This window comes from Tachyglossus aculeatus, chromosome X1 (genome assembly GCF_015852505.1).
Source record: "Tachyglossus aculeatus isolate mTacAcu1 chromosome X1, mTacAcu1.pri, whole genome shotgun sequence".
Taxonomy (NCBI): domain Eukaryota; kingdom Metazoa; phylum Chordata; class Mammalia; order Monotremata; family Tachyglossidae; genus Tachyglossus; species Tachyglossus aculeatus.
The window spans coordinates 122,158,258-122,172,956 of record NC_052101.1 but is presented as its reverse complement, the minus strand read 5'-3'; the positions used below and the strand labels follow the sequence as shown (position 1 = coordinate 122,172,956).

The following is a 14,699-nucleotide window of genomic DNA, read 5'->3' as shown; positions in this document are numbered from 1 at the left end:
GGGTACAAAAGTGCTGAGGACAGATGTGATCTCTGTAAAGGCTAAGGATGGAGGTGGGTTGACTTGACTGGGGTGTTGCAGGTTAATCAGGAAAGGGTCCCTGAAGGAGGTGGGATCTGGGGAGGTGATTTGCAGATGGGAAGAACTGTGGCCTGGTGTGGATTTTGCAAGGGGAGGGAGGTAGGAGCGTTGAAGGTGGGCTTGGGAGGAATGAAGAGTATGAGCTGGGAAGAGGAGGGTGGAGAAAACCGATCGGTAAAATGAAGAAAGCCGGTGGAGAGCCCGGACAAGGAGGAAGATGAGGATTCTGACAGCAACCTTCTCAACATCTCTAAAATCCTCCGCTCCTCCCTCTCCCCTCTAACTGCTACCACGCTGATCCAAGCACGTATCCTATTGCCTTGACTACTGCATCACCTCCTTCACTGACCTCCCCACCTCCGATCTCTCCCATCTCCAGTGCACGCTCCACTCTGCTGCCTGGATCACTGAAAACAAACAAACCCCCCCACCCCCACTCGGTTCACATCTCCCCTCTCCTCAAAAACCTGCAAGAGTTGCATATCCATCTCTGCATCAAAGGGAAGCTCCTCACCATCGGCTTTAAGGCGTTCAATCAGATCTCGCCCTCCTACCTTCCCTCCCTGATTTCCTACTACAATTCTGCCCTCCCACTCCACTCTTCTAACACCAACCTACTCACTGGACCTATCTCTTGTCTTTCGCGCTGCTGATCCCTTGCCCACAATCCTCCCTCTAGCTTGGAACTCCCTCCCCCGCCCCGTGGCTCAGTGAGAAGCAGCGTGGCTCAGTGGAAAGGGCATGGGCTTTGGAGTTGGAGGGCGTGGGTTCAAATCCGGCTCCGCCAATTGTCAGCTGTGTGACTTTGGGCAAGTCACTTAATTTCTCTGTGCCTCGGTGACCTCATCTGTAAAATGGGGATTAAGACTGTGAGCCCCAAGTAGGACAACCTGATCACCTTGTAACCTCCCCAGCGCTTAGAACAGTGCTTTGCACATAGTAAGTGCTTAATAAATGCCATTATTATTATTATAACTGACAGACCACGTTTCTCCCCGTCATCAAATTCCTACTAAAAATCACATCTCCTCCAAGAGACCTTCTCCAACTAAACCCTCTCTTCTGCATCACCTACAGACTGTAAGCTCGCTGTGGGCAGGGAATGTGTCTGTTATACTGTACTCTCCCAAGCACTTACTACAGTGTTCTGCACATAGTGAGCCCTCAATTCATTCATTCAGCCATGTCTACTGAGTGTGCAGAGCACTGTACTAAGCGTCTGGGAAAGTACAATACAGCAATAGAGACAATCCCTACTCACAACGAGCTCACAGTCTGGTGTGTGGGGGGGAGATAGACAACAATAAAAAAAATTACAAATATATACATAAGTGCTGTGGGGCGGGGAGGGGGGAGAAGAGCAAAGGGAGCGTGTCAGGGTGACGCAGAATGGAGTGGGAGCTGAGGAAAAGTGGGGCTTAGTCTGGGAAGGCCTCTTGGAGGAGATGTGCCTTCAGTAAGGCTTTGAGGCGCGGGAGAGTAATTGTCTGGTAGATTTGAGGAGGGAGGGCATTCCAGGCCAGAGGCAGGACATGGGCTGGGGTCAGAGGCAAGACACGTGAGATCAAGGCACAGTGAGAAGGTCAGCACCAGAGGAGCGAAGTTTGAGGGCTGGGTTGCAGAAGGAGAGAAGTGAGGTGAGGTAGGAGGAGGTAAGGTGATGGAGTGCTTTAAAGCCAATGGTGAGGAGTTTTTGTTTGATACGGAGGTGGTTAGGCAACCACTGGAGATTTTTGAGGAAGGCAGGATGACATGCCCTCAACGTTTCTGTAGAAAGATAATCCGGGCAGCAGAGTGAAGTGTGGACTGGAGTGGGGAGAGGCAGGAGGTTGGGAGGTCAGAAAGGAGGCTGATGCAGTAATCTAGGCGGGACAGGGTGAGTGATTATAATAATGTGGTAGCAGTTTGGATGGCAAGGAAAGGGCGGATTTTAGCGATGTTGTGAAGGTGAGACCGACAGGATCTTGTGACGGATTGGATATGTGGGTTGAATGAGAACGGAATCAAGGACGACTAAATACGGCTAAATAAATATGACCGACTGACTGACCTAAGCCTTTGGATCTGTAGGGATGTCCACCCCTCCCCCAGCCCCATAGCACTTACATACATATCCATCTACAATTTATTTTGATGTCCATCTCTTCCTCTAATCTGTAAGCATCTTGTGGGCAGGGATCGCCTGTACCTACTCTTCGGTACTGCGCTCTTCCCAAGCACTTAGGGCAATGCTCTGCACACAGTGAGCACTAAATAAACACTATTGATTGATTGAGGAATGGAGGGATGTGAGCCAAGCAACATTTCAGGAAGATGATCTGAGCAGCAGCGGTATGTATTATGGACTGAAGGGAGGAAGAGGCTGGAGGTAATAATAATAATAATAACGGTATTTATTAAGCACTTTCTATGTGCTAAACACTGTTCTAAGCACTGGGGTAGATACAAGGTAATCAGGTTGAACACAGTCCCTGTCCCACATGAGGCTCACACTCTCAATGCCCATTTTACAGATGAGGTAACTGAGGCCCAGAGAAGTTAAGTGACTTGACCAAGGTCACACAGCAGACACATGACAAAGCCTGGATTAGAACCCACGACCTCTGACTCCCAAGCCGTGCTCTTGCCACTAGGCCATGTTGCTTCCCATTAGGGAAGCCAGTATTTCAATCACATTTATTAAGCGCTTACTGTGTGCAGAGGACTATACTAAGCACTTGGCCAACCCAATAGTCTAGTTGAGAGAGGACAAGAGCTTGGACCAGGGTAGTAGCCGTTTGGGTGGAGACAAAGGGGCAGATTTAGAAGTTGTTCAGGTGGGACGTGCGCCTGAGATGCTGACGGGATCTTCAAGGGGTTATGTCCTGGGGTCACCGGGAAAGGTGAGAGATTGGGGCTGGATTTGGAGTCCCCCTTCAAAGCCTTATTGAAGGCACATCTCCTCCAAGAAGCCTTCCCCAATTAAGCCCTCCTCTCCTCTTCTCCCACTCCCTTTTGCGCCACCCTGACTTGCTCCCTTCATTCATTCCCTCTTCCCAGCCCCACAGCACTTACGCCTATACCTGTGATTTATCTACTGATTTATATTAATGTCTATCTTCCCCTCTAGACTGTGAACTCATTGTGGGCAGGAAATGTGTCTGTTTATTATTTTGTACTATCCCAAGCACTTACCACTGTGCTTTGCTGCCAGTAAGCACTCAATAAATACCACTGAATGAATGAATTATCCAAAGCGAGGTGGAAGCCAAAGTCATTTAGAAGAGATGAGCTCCCTGAGAGAGCGAGGGTAGCACATGGCACAAAAGTAGGGAGGCCAGGACGGAGCTTTGCAGAACACCCAGTTAGGAGATGATAATAATAATAATGATAATTATGGTATTTGTTAACCGCTTACTATATGCCAGGCACTGTACTAAGAGCTGGGGTGGATACAAGACAGAAGAGGAGCCAATGAATGTGATTGAGAAGGAGCAGTCAGAGAGGCAAGACAAGAAGCAGGAGAGTCCCGTGCCAGTAAGACCATGGCCTGAGAGGGTTTTAAAGAGGAAGGAGTGGTTTACAGCTTCAAAGGCGGCCTAGAGTCCATTAGACTTGGCTAGGTGGAGGTCACGGGTGACCTTGAATGTAAGCTCAATTAAGTGAAGGGGAAGAAAACGTGGTTCAGTCCCACAATCTTCCTGAAGCCTCTGGTCAAAAACGACCTCCCCGCTTTTGATGGCACCACACACCCACAACCAAGTAAAAACTCCTTGCTACTGGCTTCAAAGCTCGCCATCACCATGCCCCTTCTTACCTCGCCTCCCTTCTCTCCTTCTACATCCCAGCCCACACACTCCACTCCTCTGGTGCTAAACACGTCCTACCTCTGGCCTGGAAATCCCTCCTTCCTCAAATCGGCCAAACTAGCACACTTCCCACCCCTTCAAAACCCTACTGAAAAGCTCACCTCCTCCAGGAGGCCTTCCCAGACAAAGTCCCCCCTTCCTCTGCTCTCCCTCCCTTCCCCATGGCCCCAATTCACTCCCTTTGCTCTACCCCCCACCCAGCGCCCCACAGCACTTGTGTATATATGTACAGATTTATAATTGTAATTCTACTTATTTTTATTAATGATGTGTACATATCTATAACTCTATTTATTTATAATGATGCTACTGATGCCTGTTTACTTGTTTTGATGCCTGTCTCCCCCCTTCAAGACTGTGAGTCTGTTGTTGGCAGGGATTGTCTCTGTTGCTGAATTGTACTTCCCAAGCGCTTAGTACCATGATCTGCACACAGTAAGTGCTCAATAAATATGATTGATTGAATGAATGAATGAACCACACATGTGCAAGTGTGCGCGTGCACGCACACACGCACTCTCACTCACTCACTCAATCCCCGGCCCCCCTTCTGCTGCTCCTGCACTGGTTGGGGAAGCGTTTTGGTTTTTTTAAAATAATACTGACAGTATTTGTTAAGCGCTTACTATGTGCCAGGCACTGTACTAAGCGCTGGGGTGGACATAAGCAAATTGGGTTGGACACAGTCCCTTGCCCCACGTGGGGCTCACAGTCTCAATTCCCGTTTTACAGATGAGGTAACTGAAGCTCAGAAGTGAAGTGACTTACTCAAGGTCACACAGCAGACAAGTGGAGGAGCCAGGATCAGAACCCATGACCTCCTGACTCCCATACCATAACATCCTCTGGTGCCAGGAGCCACACCAAAACCCCAACAAGATGTACTGTTTGCCAAAGGCTCTTAAAAAGACCAAATGACTCAGGAAGCCATTGCCAAAAATTCTCCCCTGCGTTTCTGGTTCATTCATTCATTCAATCAATCGTATTTACTGAGAACTTACTGTGTGCAAAGCACTGTACTAAGCTCTTGGAAGAGTACAATATAACAACCAATGGACACATTCCTGCCCCTGAGGAGCTCACAGTCAATCAATCAATCAATCAATTGTATTTATTGAGAGCTTACTGTGTGCAGAGCACTGTACTAAGCGCTTAGGAAGTACAAGTTGGCAACATATAGAGACAGTCCCTACCCAACAGTGGGCTCACAGTCTAAAAGGGGGAGACAGAGAACAAAACCAAACATACTAACAAAATAAAATAAATAGAATAGATATGTACAAGTAAAATAAATAGAGTAATAAATATGTACAAACATATATACATATATACAGGTGCTGTGGGGAAGGGAAGGAAGTAAGATGGCGGGATGGAGAGGGGGACAAGGGGGAGAGGAAGGAAGGGGCTCAGTCTGGGAAGGCCTCCTGGAGGAGGTGAGCTCTTAGTACGGCCTTGAAGGGCCTATGGGAGCAGCTGAGAGAGAAACAATGTGTTCATTCATTCAATCGTATTTATTGAGTGCTTATTGTGTGCAGAGCACTGTACTAAGCGCTTGGAAAGCACAATTTGGCAACAGATAGAGACAGAGACAACAACGGGCTCACAGTCTAGAAGGGGGAGACAGACAACAAAACAAGTAGACAAGCATCAATAGCATCAAAATAAACAGAATTATAGATATATGCACAACGTACCCCATCCCGTGTGTGTAAAGCACCATTCCTAATGAACATTTGTTCTGAGTATCAATGACTGACACCTCAGATAGCGAAGGAATTTAAAGAGGTAAATCAGTGCAGGCCAAGTTCCTTTAAGTTTAAGCAAACACTGAAAAGTCAAGGAGCACAGCTAAAGGACAAAGTCTGTATGGATAAGTGTTAATTATTTTCCGGTCCATGGTTACCTAGCTAAAGGGTAGCCCCGGGAAGCACCTCATCCTATTATTACTATGGTACCTGTTAAGCCTTTATTATGTGCCAAACACTGTTCTAAGCACTGGGATAGATACAAGTCAATCAGAATGGACACAGTCCCTGTCCCACATGGGGCTCACGCTCTGAATCCTCATTTTACAGATGAGGGAACTGAGGCCCAGAAAAGAGAAGTGACTTGCCCAAGGTCACACAGCAGACACGTGGCAGAGGCGGGATTAGAACCCATGTTCTCCTGACTCCCAGGACCAGGCTTTATCCACTCAGTCATGCTGCTTCTCCTATTAGTCTGATGCTTTTCTAATTCGAGATCAATTGAAAATACTTTCTGTTCTGCCTCCGTCTTTGCGACGCTGTAGAAACAGGGCAAACTGAAGCGAGATCAATTGCCTCACCCATCAAACTCCCTAAATATCTGGCTTGGGCATGAAAACAATTACTTTTTAGCAGTCATTAAAATGGCAAACAGTAGGGATGCGCCAGAGAAATGGAGCTGCTGATCAGCCTGTAATATTGTGACCAACTAAACTCCTAAAATACGTATGTGACGGAATCTCCCGTCCAAAACGACAGATGGGCCTCAGTCCTGACTGCTCAGGCCCTATTTCCAGACAAAGTGACCGTAGCACAGTGTTCATAATAATAACAATAATAATAATGTAAAAACTGTGGTCTTTGTTAAGTGCTTTCTATGTGCCAAGCACTGTACTAAACGCTGGTATAGATATGGGATAATCGGGTCAGGCACACGCATGTCTCACATGGGGCTCACAGGCATTTCATCCCCATTTTCGAGGCGAGAGAATGGAGCCACAGAAGTCAGTCATTCGCCCAAGGATCCACAGCAGACAAGCGGTCCCAACTTCTAGGCCCATGCTCTTTTTAGCCTGTGAGCCCACTGCTGGGTAGGGACTGTCTCTATATGTTACCAACTTGTACTTCCCAAGCGCTTAGTACAGTGCTCTGCACATAGTAAGCGCTCAATAAATACGATTGATGATGATGATGATGCTCTTTCCTCCAGGCCACACTGACAGAGCTGCTGCAGTCTTCGCCACCCACCCTAGCCAGTGATTTTTCAGGATTATTATTATTGTTAATAATAATAATAATAAGAGAAGTAGCATGGGGTAGTGTATAGAGCACAAGCCTGGGTGTCAGAAGGTCGTGGATTCTAATCCTAGCTCGGCCACTTGTCTGCTACGTGGCCTTGGGCAAGTCATTTAACTTCGCTGTGCCTCAGTTACTGCACCTGTAAAATTGGGATTATTCATTCATTCAGTCATATTTATTGAGTGCTTACCATGTAAAGAGCACTGTATTAAGCATTTGGAAAGTACAATACAGCAATAAAAAGAGACAATCCCTGCCCACAACGGGCTCACAGTCTAGATGGATTTGACTGTGAGCCCCACGTATAAGAGGGACTGTGTCCAACCTGATTACCTTGTATCAACCGCAGTGCTGAGAATAGTGCTTGGCAAATAGTAAGCGCTTAACAAATACCATAATAATAATAATATTTGTTAAAGTGCTTGTATGTGTCAAGTACTGTTCTAAGCACTGGGGTAGATACAAGCAAATCTGGTTGGACATTGTCACTGTCCCATGTAGGGCTCACAGTCTTAACCCCCATTTTACAGATGAGGGAAACTGAGGCACAGGGATGTTAAGTGACTTGCCTAGGGTCACACAGCAGACCAGTGGCGGAGCTGGGATTAGAACCCAGGTCCTCCTGATTCTCAGGCCCGTGCTCTCTTCTACTGGGCCTAACCACCTCTCCAAATGCCCCAGCGTGGCTCTGCATTCTAAACCCTTCCTACCTTCCTTAGCTGCTTCCTTAGAGAAGCAGCGTGGCTCAGTGGAAAGGGCACGGGCTTTGGAGTCAGAGGTCATGGGTTCAAATCCCAGCTCTGCCAATTACCAGCTGTGTGACTTTGGGCAAGTCACTTCACTTCTCTGGGCCTCAGTTACCTCATCTGTAAAATGGGGATTAAGACTGTGAGCCCCCCGTGGGACAACCTGATCACCTTGTAACCTCCCCAGCGCTTAGAACAGTGCTTTGCACATAGTAAGCACTTAATAAATGCCATCATTATTATTATTATTATTACCAAGGGTAAAGCCCCAGAGGAGCAGGGATTAGACTCCCTGTCTCCTCATTTCCCAGAGCCAGGCTCTTTTCATTGAACTCGCATAAAGAACAAGCAAAAGTGTGAGCAGAGCAATTCACGAGAATTTCCTTACTCTCTCAGTGAGTGAAATAACAATAATAATAATAATGGTATTTGTTAAGCGCTCCCTATGTGCCAAGCACTGTTCTAAGCGCTGGGGTAGATACAAGGTAATCAGGTTGTCTCACAAGGGGCTCACAGCCTTAATCCTCATTTTACAAATGTGGTAACTGAGGAGCAGAGAAGTTAAGTGACTTGCCTAAAGTCAAACAGCTGACAATTGGCGGAGTAGGGATTAGAACCCATGACCTCTGACTCCCAAGCCCGCGCTCTTTCCACTAAGCCACAGGCATCATCTGGTTCTGGAAAACAGCAATCCAAGATAAACTTCCGATAGCAGCTCTAAAAATCAAGTCACGTCTTCACTGCTGCTACAAGGCAGATTTACGTGCCACGGAGAAGCCGATAAACTGCTAAGTTGACTGTATCAGTTAGTCATAACTGAAAGCGACTTGAAAGAGAACTTGAACCAATCTGCTCAAATGAAACCAAAGTGCAAAAGAAAGCACTGAATTGGAGGACGATTTCTGATATATTTTAGAGTTCTCATCCTAGCCCCTAATCTGTTGGTGCCATACGACTGAATCTATGACTAGCCTACTGTCACACTCCCATGTAATCCTGAGAGCAACTATCAGCCAAGATATTTTCTGTTAATAAAAATCTGGACTTTGGAAACAGGGATATCCAGGGCCCCTAAATTCACAACCTCAGACCAACTGAATCCAAATCGGTAGCTATTGAGGTCTGAGTGCAAGGGTCATCTTTTTTCTTTAGCCTTCTGACACAACAGAAGGGGTGGTACAATGCTGAACCTCTTATTTCTAAATAGATGTTAAATTATTCAAATGCATTATGCCCAGAATTCCGGTTTACCGGAGCCCTTTAAAATAAACCAACCAAAAAAGTGACAGGCAGGTTAGCTTTAAAGTATTTTCTGGCACTAAATGGTCCCCAAATTCCACCAGGCTTGCAGTTCTGAACGGCAGATTGCATAAACTACCCTTATCTGTAATTTAAGTGTCTGTCTTCCCCACCAGACTGTAAACTCCTTGAGGAAGGGATCCTGTCTTCTAACTCTAACTTAGACTGTGAGCCCGTTGGGTAGGGATTGTCTCTGTTGCTGAATTGTACTTTCCAAGTGCTCAGTACAATGCTCTGCACACAGTAAATGCTTAAACGCTCAATAAATACGATTGAATGAACTCTCTTGCGCTCTCCCAAGAGCTTAGTACAGTGTCCTGTACACAGCAGGCGCTCAATAAAAGCTAAGGATGATGATGATGATGACGCTTATGTGGTCATTTTTTAATCGACACGCCTGCCGCCTGTTAGCTCCTCCATTATGTAGATTTGACTTGAAAGAAAAAGTTGGCTCACACGCAATTCAGTTTGTGAACCTTGAGAAAAGTTTCTCGAACAACTTTAGGAAGTAATGTATGGAACCAACTTAAGATAAATTTTATGGAACAAAATTGGGTTTCTTTTTTGCAACAATGGATAACATCTCCAGATTCTGACAAAACTAATAATTAGCAACTGGCAACTCTAACACTTTTTTTTTGGGGGGGGGGGGGGTATAGAAGATGAGAGATTAATCAGGGAAGCTGGGGGGAGCAGTGGATGTAAAAGGGGAAGTTTCAAGTAGAGGGGAGGGTGAATGAGGTTGGTGACAGGAAAGGTGAGAACAAGGCACAGTGAGTAACTTGGCTCCAGAGGAATGAGGGGGTGGTGGGATTAGAGAGGATCAGTAGGAGGGAGAAAGTTGTCCAAGGGTCTCAGCCAGTGGCTGAAAGTTTCTGCCTGATGTGGAGAGAAATGGGGAACCACTGGAGTGGGTGGGGGTCATACCTACCAACTCTGTTGCACTGCTCTCTCCTAAGCGTTCAGAACAGTGCTCTGCACAGAGTCAGTGCTCAATGAATACCATTGAATACCCCACTTTTGCTCATCTCCCACTCCCTTCTGCATCGCCCTGTCTTACTCCCTTTGGTCATTCATTCATCCAATCGTATTTATTGAGCGCTTATTGTGTGCAGAGCACTGTACTAAGCGCTTGGAAAGTACAATACAGCAATAAAGAGAGACAATCCCTGCCCACAATGGGCTTAGTCTTGCTCTTCCCCCCTCCCCAGCCCCACAGCAATGATGCATATATCTGTAATTTTATTTATTTGTTTTGATGTCTGTCTCCCCTGCTCTAGACTGTGAGCATGCTGTGGGTAGGGATTGTCACAGTTTATTTCTGTATTGTATTTCCCACTGTACTAAGCGCTTGGGAGAGAACAACAGAGTCGGTAGATACGTTCCCTGCCCACAAGATGCTCAGTCTAGACTACTTCATAAGTACTGATATTTATCAGTGCACTTCAAGAATTAAGAATGTTTCTGAAGGTAGCGAATCTCTGTTTATCAACGGAACCTACACCTAACCAATCAATCGCATTTATTGAGCGCTTACTGTGTGCAGAACACTGTACTAAGCGCTTGGGAAGTACAAGTCGGCAACACGTAGAGACAGTCCCTACCCAACAGCGGGCTCACAGTCTAGAAGGGGGAGACAGAGAACAAAACCAAACATACTAACAAAATAAAATAAATAGAATAGATATGTACAAGATAAATAGAGTAATAAATATATACAAACATATACACATTTATACAGGTGCTGAGGGGAAGGGAAGGAGGTAAGATGGGGGGGATGGAGAAGGGGACGAGGGGGAGAGTCACCCTCACCTAGTGACTTAAGTCACCAAACCGTCAAAGAACAAAAACAGAGCACTAAAAGGAGAACATCCAAATCTATCAAACACCATTGAGTAGCCACTTTGGGTGTTTCAAAACTAATGGTGATTTCAAACGGACACAACACGATCCTGTTATTTTTGGGTTAAGATGTTCAGACAACATTTCGACACCACTTAGGCCCAATTCACTATCAAATAATTCCCAAGGATATGATTATGAAACCAAGAGACTGGCATGCTGACCCCTGGCACCAGAGCCAGGGACTGTTGAACCCTGATCTGGATCTTTGAGATACCTGTTAATGCCACTTATCGTTAGCTAGTCAATCTATTAATGAGTGCCTATTATGTGCAGAACACTGTAATCGGCACTTGGGAGTGTAAAAATAATGATGGCATTTCTTAAGTGCCTACTATGTGCCAAACACTGTTCTAAGCACTGGACAGTTGCATGAGCAACTTGGCCCATGCCCTTCAATGTTGATTTCATTCATTTCATGAAATCGAGAAATCAAGTTTTTCTTGAACTCTGGATTTGACCCGTGCCCTGTTGGTGCTCGAAAGTCACAATTTTTCCAATAGGGAGTTTTCTTCCAACTAAGAAAAAACAAAAAAGCCCCCCCAGACCAATAAACTGATAGCTACCTTTCAAAATGGAATTCCGGTTAGAAAAGAGATCACGCTAGGAATCCCGTCAAATGATAAAAGGCAATTGCAAAGGAAGTTCACACCGAGAGAATTTAATTTGGGGCTAAAATACCTTGTCTGGCAAGCCAAGCAGGGCCATTTTTACTCTGCTCTTCAAGCAGTTCTGCTCCTTGCCCTCGACTGCTCAGAAAGAAGTGGCACTGACCCTGGTTCCAGAAGCTCCATTTCCATAGAATTTTTCCAGGTCAATTCCACAAGCTCTCAGAAGCCAACAATTACATAAACTAAAGAGAAAGCTATGCTACATTGGATTTACTTTCACCTCTCCCCTACACTGTGACACTAATCTTGAGATTTTTGGACAATAAAGTGAGCAACAGTTTTTCCATCTTCCCAGCACCTTACCTTACCTACTGTCTCAGGTGCTCCAGTGTATTTCTCACTGGAAAAGGTGAGGTAGGGATGTTTTCAAGCCTTGCCCAACTCTTCTCATGGAATACCGTCAAAATCCTGATTCTGTCTGGTTTTCCTGCCACCTTTTTTGAGGCCCCTCTCGGAGAGATGACCAAATACGTGGTGCATTTATTTAAACCGTGCCTTTCGCCAAGTGCTGAATTAATCCTCCAGTTCCTTTTAAAGAAGGGAAAGGGCAGGATTTTTCTGTTCGCTTTTGTAAATACAGACACTGAATTCCACAGGTTTTAAGAGTCAACGGCCGAGACGGCAATAGGTCCTATTAAGCATTTTGCCCAGCCGCCGGTCCAGTAGGAAGAGTCCCGCTCTGGGAATCAGGGAGGCCGGAAAGTTGGTCGGGAGCTGGTAAACGGGGGCGGAATGTGCTTCGCAATACTCTGTGCCCCTGCCCGCCGACTCCCTCATTGCACTCCGTACCCCTCAGGGTCATGACTGGCCGGGGTATCTGTGGTATATTTGAATGTCTGTCTCCCCCTGTAGACTGTAAGCTCCTCGTGGGTGGGGACCGTGCCTGCTAACTCAATTATTATATTGTACTTTCCCAAGCGCATATGGCACAGTGCTCAAAATATACCAGTCAGTCGGTCAATTGTATTTGAGCCCTTACGGTGTGCAGAGCACTGTACTGAGCACTTGGGAGAGTACGATATGACAGACACATTCCCTGCCCACAACATGCTTACAGTCTAGAGAGGGAGACAGACATTATTAACATAAATAAATTACAGATATGTACATAAGTGTTGTACCACTGATTGCTTGGTGAATCGATGAGAGTTCTTGGCCCCTCACAAGCCACTAGTGCTACAACCAACTCTCTGTGCAGATAGAGAAGCAGTGTGACTCAGTGGAAAGAGCCCAGGCTTGGGAGTCAGAGGTCGTGGGTTCTAATCCCAGCTCTGCCACATGTCTGCTGTGTGACCTTGGGCAAGTCACTTAACTTCTCTGAGCCTCAGTTACCTCATCTATAAAATGGGGATGAAGACTGTGAGCCTCATGTGGGACAACCTGATCACCTTGTATCCCCCCAGCGCTCAGAACAGTGCTTCGCACATACTAAGTGCTTAACAAATGCCATTATTATTATTATTATTAGATTAGGATTCTTGGTCCTGAGCTCGCAGGTTTAGGCTCACCTTGATGGGCGCCTTCTCCACATCACACCCTCTGCTTCTTGACTTAAAAATTTTTTTTAAATATTTGTTAAGCGGTTACTATGTACTGTACTGCAATGTACTAAGCACTGGGGTAGATACAAGCTAATCAGTTATATACATTTTGCAGATTAGGTAACTGAGGTACAGAGAAGTGAAGTGACTTGCCCGAGGTCACACAGCAGGCAAGTGGCGGAACCGGGATTAGAACCCAACTTCCAGCCAATCAGATTAGTAGAACCTAAATTCCAACCCATAAATATTCCGCTCACCACTCCTATTTGCATCATACTTTACAGAGCAAATTTTGCCTCAACATCTTCTGCATCCTTTGATTGCCAGTCATGAATGACTTCCTCCACCCTTTCGCTCCTGGTTTCAAACTCCTGAGTCTTTCTGGCGAAAAAGTACAACTGTACACCAACTGATTCTACAGCAAGTTTTCTGTTTTCCCGTCCATACTTCACCTCACCAAGGAAGAGTATTATTCCTCCCTACAGACTCACAGTCCTTGCCAACCTTTCTCCATTTGTGGAGAGAAAGTACTTTATAAATCCAAGATAATGTCATTAATAGTATCATTATCAATTCTTTATGCACTTTGTTATTCACCACACCCCCACAGCACTTAGGTCCGTCTCATACTCTCTTGGTTTCCCGACCTGTGATTTACTTTCATGCCTGCCTCCCCCAGCCAGAATGGAAGCTCGTTGAGGGCAGGGAGCTTGTCTACCTACTCTACAGTACCCCCAAGTGCTCGGTACAGTGTGCTGCACACAGCATGTGCTCAATGAATACCACTGATTGAATGTAACCATCCCCTTTCACATGCAAAGATCATTCTTATGGACAACCGGTAAATGTGAGCAGTCTCCAACACCGTTCTATATTCTCTTCCATGTCTACTCCCGATTCTGAAACATCCATATTATATCAATGGTATTTGCTGAGCCCTTACGGCGTGCAGAGCACCATACTAAGAGCAAACTCCTGTTCTCTTCACCCTATGCTATCCCACCTCAAGCTCCCTCTTTCCTCTGTTTCCACCCAACAAATACCCAAGCCTGCATTCATTTCACCCACTCTTTAAAAAAAGCTTGCTCTTGATTCAACTGTCACGATAAGTTCCTTGAGGTCAGGGGCCGTGTCTTCAAACCCTATTGAACTTTCCCAAATGTTTAGTACAGTGCTCTGCACACAGTAAGCGCTCAAAAAAGTACTATTTTTTTTATTTGTGTCCCCCTCTTCCCATTCTTTCGCAGCCATCTCCACCAGGTACTTTAGCTTTCTCAACTCCATTTCTGACCCCATTCTAGTAGAGCTTCTACTTCCACCATTCCACCAAAATCAGTCTTGTTACAGTTGATAATAAACATGCCAAATGTAAGCTCATTGTGGGTGGGGAATGTGTCTGCTTATTGTTGCACTGTACTCTCCCAATCGCTTAGTACAATGCCCTGCACACGATACGCGCTCAATAAATACGGCTGACTGACTGAATGAAGTTCAATCCCAATTCGGCTTGACCTCTTTATTGCCTCCAATAATTCACTCACACCCATCTTCCTGAAAACCCTCTTCG

At 45.8% G+C, this 14,699-nt stretch overlaps 1 protein-coding gene across 5 annotated transcripts in view; it reads right to left on the bottom strand.

The window, feature by feature from the left end:
* Window positions 1-14,699, bottom strand: part of GATAD2A (GATA zinc finger domain containing 2A) — a 180,552-nt gene that overhangs the window by 95,320 nt on the left and 70,533 nt on the right. The window lies entirely within an intron of this gene.